Here is a 7,652-nt window from a genome sequence, read left to right as displayed (position 1 = left end):
AATTTATAGTCAGCTAAATCTGTGGTTATTGCTGTAGCTGGTCAAGTTATTTAGTGTCCGTCAAAGCACAGTTTTTGTTCTGGGTTGAAATACAATTCCCAATTTAGCAATTCTCTAAATTAGTGGTTTCTGCTGTATCAGGCCTACTTTAAATTTATCCCTAAAAGGGTATATTAGATTCAAGGTGCAGATAGGGTCATTCTCAATAACTTCACACACGCGCTACTGTGCATATCCCAGTCTAATTCTGTCTGTAAACGTATACCTGTCACCCAGCACCTAAATAATAGGCCTCAAATTTATAGTCAGCTAAATCTGTGGTTACTGCTGTGCCTGTATTAGTGTAATACGGTACCTAAATAAATAGCCAGATAGTGTTGGGTGTCTTTAAAAAAAGGCCTGAATTTGAATTCAATACATTGGGCCAAATAATATTTTTGTTGTTGTGGTGAACGATAACAATGAGGAAAACATCTAGTAAAGGATGCGAACGCGGACATGGTCGTGGTGGTGTTAGTGGACCCTCTGGTGCTGGGAGAGGACGTGGCCGTTCTGCCACAGCCACACGTCCTAGTGTACCAACTACCTCAGGTCCCAGTAGCCGCCATAATTTACAGCGATATTTGGTGGGGCCCAATGCCGTTCTAAGGATGGTAAGGCCTGAGCAGGTACAGGCATTAGTCAATTGGGTGGCCGACAGTGGATCCAGCACATTCACATTATCTCCCACCCAGTCTTCTGCACAAAGCGCACAGATGGCGCCTGAAAACCAAGCCCATCAGTCTGTCACATCACCCCCATGCATACCAGGGAAGCCCGGCCTGGTGGTGTGCGATAATGGGCGAAATCTCGTTGCAGCTCTGGGACTAGCCGCTTTGACGCACATCCCTTGCTTGGCGCATGTGCTGAATTTGGTGGTGCAGAAGTTCATTCACAACTACCCCGACATGTCAGAGCTGCTGCATAATGTGCATGATTCTCTGCTATGACATGCAGACTGATTCTCTGCTGACATGAAGCCAGATTCTCTGTTACGGGACCTCTCTCCTCTGCCTGGGTGCCTGGGCCTAAATATATGACAATGGACTGTTACAGTGGTGGCTGACGTGAAGCCTGATTCTCTGCTATGACATGCAGACTGATTCTCTGCTGACATGAAGCCAGATTCTCTGTTACGGGACCTCTCTCCTCTGCCTGGGTGCCTGGGCCTAAATATATGACAATGGACTGTTACAGTGGTGGCTGACGTGAAGCCTGATTCTCTGCTATGACATGCAAACTGATTCTCTGCTGACATGAAGCCAGATTTTCTGTTACGGGACCTCTCTCCTCTGCCTGGGTGCCTGGGCCTAAATATATGACAATGGACTGTTCCAATGTTGGGTGACGTGAAGCCTGATTCTCTGCTATGACATGCAGACTGATTCTCTGCTGACATGAAGCCAGATTCTCTGTTACGGGACCTCTCTCCTCTGCCTGGGTGCCTGGGCCTAAATATATGACAATGGACTGTTACAGTGGTGGGTGACGTGAAGCCAGATTCTCTGCTATGGGACCTCTCTCCAATTGATTTTGGTTAATTTTTATTTATTTTATTTTTATTTTTATTCTTATTCATTTCCCTATCCACATTTGTTTGCAGGGGATATACCTACATGTTGCTGCCTTTTGCAGCCCTCTAGCTCTTTCCTGGGCTGTTTTACAGCCTTTTTAGTGCCAAAAAGTTTGGGTCCCCATTGACTTCAATGGGGTTCGGGTTCGGGACGAAGTTCGGGTCAGGTTCGGATCCCGAACCCGAACATTTCCGGGAAGTTCGGCTGAACTTCTCGAACCCGAACATCCAGGTGTTCGCTCAACTCTAATTAAGAGCAGTTCATGCAGACCACTCAGAGGAAGGTCTTGCTGCAGCATGGGAGAGACTTGAACAGACCTATGGCAGTTCTGAAGATATAGTAAGCGCCTTATTCAAGAGACTTAAAGCCTTCCCAAAGATAACTGGCATAAAAAATCGCAAGCTCCATGATCTGAGCAACCTACTAATGGAATTAGAATTGGCTAAAATGACCCACATCTGCCAGGACTGAGTTACCTTGATACTGTCCATGGTGTCAATCTAATTGTGTTGAAACTACCACACGGCATGCAAGAAAAATGGGCAGACCAGGGCTCCAGATATAAAAGAGAACACAATGTGTCTTTTCCCTCTTTCTCTTATTTTTCCAGATTCATCAGTAAATAAGCCCGGAAGAAGAATGATTCCAGCTTTGACTTCACAGAATCCACTCTGCCTGCTTCAGCCTCATGCTCAAGGTATGACAACACAACAAGTAAACGTAGAGACTCAAGGTGAACAGTATCTGTTAGGAAAACAAACGTCCCACTTATTATAACCTCCACTACTATGTAGGAGACCCCCGTCGTCAAAGAAAAGGACCCTACTCACATATGCCCTATCCACAAAAGATCTCATCCTTTAAAAGAATGTTGTGGGCTCAGGGCAAAGACTTTGCAAGAACGCAAAGAGACACTCAAAGAGCTTGGAGTGTTTTACAAGTCTTGTGCCTCATCAAATCATATGGCAAAAGATTGTAAAGCTATCATCATGTGTGCATAATGCAGCCGTGACAAGCATGTTACATCAATTCATCCTACTTTGCCTCCAGACAACACACCATCTCAAGCCGTAACCAACGCTGTCGCACTTCATGGTGGGGAGCCACTGGCTCAAGAGCTAGCTACAAGGACTGTCTCCTCTTCCTGTATGGAAATATGTGGCAAGGAGGCTGGTTCCAAGTGTGTTTGGTCAACGTCTACCCAGAAGAGAAATCTGAAAAGGCTGCCAGAATGTACACCATTATAGATGAACAAAGCGATAGGTCTCTGGCGAAATCTAAATTCTTTGAGATCTTCGGCATAACGGGAGAAGCAACACCATACACCCTAAACACTTGTTCTGGTCGCGTAAAGACTTATGGCAGAAGAGCCACTGAATCTCCTCCATTAAAGGGAACGTTCATATACCCTTGCCAATGTTAATCAAATGCGGCCAGATACCTGATGAAAGAGATTCAATTCCTACTCCAGAAGCTGCATACCATCATTCCCACTTGAAACATCTAGCTAATGAGATTCCTCTTATGGACATGAATGCTGACATCCTACTCTTTCTTGGGAGAGACATTCAGTCCACAAGGTGCCGCAGCAATGCAACGGTCCTGACAACACCCCATATGCACAGAGACTCCAATTAGACTGGGTGATTGTGGGCAATGCATGTATAAATAAGAGCCAAAAACCATCTCAACTGAGCTCCTTCAAAACCTTTGTGCTAAAAAATAGTTGCACAACTCACTTTAAGCCATGTGTTCATCATTACAAGGTAAAGGAAAAGCTTTCTAACCACCTTAAGGCACCAGACATTATTCCTACCCTTTATGACAACTTAGGGAAGATCAGTGTTTTGTACAACACCATAAGACAGCAGATTGGCCTTGTCCATGGATGACAAAGAGTTCATTAAAATAATGGAAAATGGTTTCTTCAAAGATGCATCTAACCACTGGGTTGCCACTTTACCTTTCTGTGCTGTAAGAGACTTCCTAATAACCGGGAACAGGCACTATCCAGATTCATCTCCTTGCAATGCACGTTAAAAAACAAACCCGAAATGAAAAATTATTTTGTGGGCTTCATGAAATGATATTTCACAATGACCATGCAGAGCCGGCTCCACCTTTGCAAGAGCATGAAGAATACTGGTACCTTCGCTCCTTTAGAGTATATCACCCACTGAAACCAAACCAGATAAGAGTGGTATTCAACTCAAGTGCCAAACATAATAGCGTATCTCTGAATGACATTCTTCTCACCGGTCCAAACCTGACCAATAATCTGGTATGAGATTCAGAAAGGAGCCAGTTGCCATTACTGCAGACATTGAACAAATGTTCTATTGCTTTATCGTACGGCAAGACCACAGAAATTACCTCAGGTTTCTTTGGCACAGAGACAATGACACCAGCAAGGCAATGGTTAAATACCGCATGAAGGTGCATGTGTTCGGTAACAATCCTTCACCTGCTGTTGCTACATATGGCCTACATAGGGCTGCCTCTGATGGCGAGTTAGAATTTTGGAAAGAGACTTCTACATGGAAAGAGACTTCTACATGGACGACACACTCAAATCCTTGCCCACAGGGGAGGAAGCCATAGATCTGCTGAAAAGGAAACAAGGTCCAGAGTTTTTGCTGAAACAGTGTAAAGAAACTCCTACTCAAGACGTCTTCAGTCTCCAAGACTCTCATGAAGATCCAGAGATTCGCCCTGAAGTTAGTACCCTTGTCACCAACTCTGAAAAGAGGGCTGGCTTGGGCTGTCATCGCTTTGAACGCTTCTCCAGATTGTCAAGGCTCGTTCACACCGTTGCAAGATTAGTCCACATTGTACAGTGCTTTCGCGCTGAGAAACATAACACTGAATGTTACAGTTGGCATGTGTGCCATAAACCTCTCACTGCAGAAGATATTGTCCTAAGTGAGTTGCTTGTTATATGTAAAATGGCAGACCTGGTTCTGTGCAGGAATTGTTGTGCTTTTATTTCATGTTCCACTCTTCGAAGGTTTGGATGCTGTCTGATCTATAGACAGCTCTACGTAATGCAGCAGGAAAAGCATTTTTGAAATCAGAGATTTGTAAATTAACTGTTAAACAAACTTGGGTTGGGAATGTTGCAATGCCACTGACACAGAGGCCCCCTAGAAATGGAAGATGGTTTACTGTAGGTTCTGGTAGACTTAGAGTTGTTGATAGAAGACATGTCCCACAGTCTGTGGCTCTCCATAATTCATTTGCAGCACTTTCACAGTGCAAAAGAAACACAGTGGGTAAGGAACAATAACATAACAATTCCAGGGTTCTCTCTATATAGGAAAGACAGAGAAGGCAAGAAAGGGAGAGGGGTGGCACATAGGTTAAGAAATGACAAGCTTAGAGTCTTGTCTACAAATGCTCGCAATTTAGGGATTAAGATCAATGAACGATGCCAGAAGCACATAGGTTCCCTGTATGTGAAAGATAGCATAAAATCTAATAGAATACAAGTTAGCAAGACCAATTTAGAGTCAGTTTGGGTTACATAGCAGCTTGATAATCATAAGGTAACTCGTGTAGGTGTGATATATAGACCACCTGGCCAAGTCAAAGAATTAAAGGTTCTACTAGTTGAGGAAATTGCTAAAATGACATTGAAAAGGGAAGTTATAATTATGGGAGACTTTAATCTTCCTGATGTAAACTGGAAAACTGAAATAGCTAGTTCTGCCAGGAGCACAGATATTCTAAATTCCCTACTGGGATTATCTCTACAGCAAGCAGTTGAGGAGCCAATCCGGAAGGAGGCCATTTTAGATTTAGTATTCACAAATGGAAATTTTGTATCTGATATTACTGTAGGAGAAACCTTGGGATCTAGTGATTACTAGTCAGTGTGGTTTACTATAAGTACAGTGACTGAGTCACACCGCACAAAAACAAAAGTTTTATATTTTAGAAAAACTGACTTAGATTAGTGTTATACGAGTCCCTATTAGACTGGAACCGTTTAATGTAGTCCAGGAGAAATCGGACTACTTAAAATCGTCGCTATTGAAGGCAACAGATAATTGCATTAGGCTTGTCAGTAAAAGCAAAAAAATGAAGAGACCACTGTGGTACTCAGCAGAAGTGGCCAAAATCATTAAAAACAAAAAAATAGCATTTAGCAATTATAAAAAAAAAAAAAAAAAAACGAGGATGACAGGGAAATTTATAGGATTAGGCAGAGAGAGACCAAGCAGGCTATAAGAGTTTTTAAAGCACAGGCAGAAGAGAAATTAGCTCAGTCAGTTAAAAAAAAGCTGATAAGACATACTTCAGATACATAAATGAAAAAAAGGAAATTAAAACAAGGAAATACCAAATTAAAAACAAAAGGAGGTATATTTGATGCATGTGTCTTTACAGAGGAAGAGGTTCTAAGTCAGTTGTCTAAAATTAATACAAATAAGGGGCCTGATGGGATACACCCAAAGCTATTGAAAGAGCTTAGCGGTGTACTAGCAAAACCATTAACAGATTTATTTAACCAATCACTGGTAACAGGAGTTGTGCCAGAAGATTGGAAATTAGCAAATGTTGTGCCTATTCACAAGAAAGGTAGTAGGGAGGAATCAGGCAACTATAGGCCAGTAAGCCTGACATCAATAGTAGGGAAATTAATGGAAACCATACTTAAGGAGAGGATTGTGGAACATCTAAAATCCCATGGATTGAAAGATGAAAAACAGCATGGGTTTACTTCAGGGAGATCATGTCAAACTAATCTTATAGATTTTTTTGATTGGGTGACTAAAATAATAGATGGCGGAGGTGCAGTAGACATCGCTTATCTAGACTTTAGTAAGGCTTTTGATACTGTCCCACATAAAAGGATTAGGGTCCATTCACACATCAGTATTTTTCCTTTCCAGATATTTGTTCTGTTTTTTTCGGATCCGTCTTTCCACAAAACCCTTCTGCTTTTTTCAAATGTACATCCGCATCCGTTCAGTTTTTCCGCTAAAAACGGATTGCAGAAAAGATGTTGCTAGGGTACCAACAGAAAAGAAAAAAAAAGGGAAAAATCAGAGCACATGTGATAGAACAGGTATCAACAGGTGCCATTTTATAGATGTTGCTAGGGTAACAACAGAGAAAAAAAATAAGTATAAATCAGAGCACATGTGATAGAACAGGTGCCATTTTATTGTGCTTTTGGTGTCATACAGAGCTGTGTGAGAAAACTCTGCTTGACTGGCATTGATTTCTACCTATTCTAAGCAAACATCATGGCAGAAGACCTTCTGAATGAAGTTTCATTTCGATGGATTCTTTCCTGGCGATTTGGACGGCAGTCTGCGATGCTGGACGAAGAACCGGGGAGGAAGAGGAGACGGCAGTGGGTCCATCCCATTGTTGCTCAACGCCTTCAAAAAGGACAGTTCCATACTTTATACAATGAGCTGCGACAGGACCCCATGAAGTTTAAAAACTATTGCCGCATGTCCATGGAAGCATTTGATCATCTGCTGGTCTGTCTTCATCCGGACCTGACTTTCATGGACACCAGGATGAGGCGCAGCATATCAGCTGAACAAAGATTGATTGTCACCTTGAGGTAAGTGAATTTTATCTTTTTACAAACTATATATTTGATATATAACTTATAAAAACGAAGATAATTTTTTGTTTGTTTTTTTAGATTGCTTGCTACGGGAAACTCTTTTGCTTCCTTGCATTTTGAGTTTCTCCTTGGGATCTCAACAATCTCTGGGATTGTCTGTCACACCTGCAAAGTGATCTGGCAGCGACTCAGAGAAGCGGTGATGCCCAGTTGCCCACCCCCAAGGCATAAGATTGGCTTAGTATCGCCGAGGGATTTTACAAATCAGCGCAGTTTCCTAACTGCATTGGGGCACTGGACAGTAAGCATATCCGTGTGAAGAAGCCGCCTCACTCAGGATCCCGTTACTTCAATTACAAACAATATTTTTCTGTGGTGCGAGAGAACAGCCAGCCGAATCCGTGCAGAAGCTATACTACTGTGCTGCTAGATTTCTACTCCAGCCCCATACA

Source organism: Bufo gargarizans, chromosome 4, assembly GCF_014858855.1.
Source record: "Bufo gargarizans isolate SCDJY-AF-19 chromosome 4, ASM1485885v1, whole genome shotgun sequence".
NCBI lineage: Eukaryota > Metazoa > Chordata > Amphibia > Anura > Bufonidae > Bufo > Bufo gargarizans.
The sequence above is the reverse complement of the archived record's forward strand: the minus strand, read 5'-3'. Positions refer to the sequence as shown.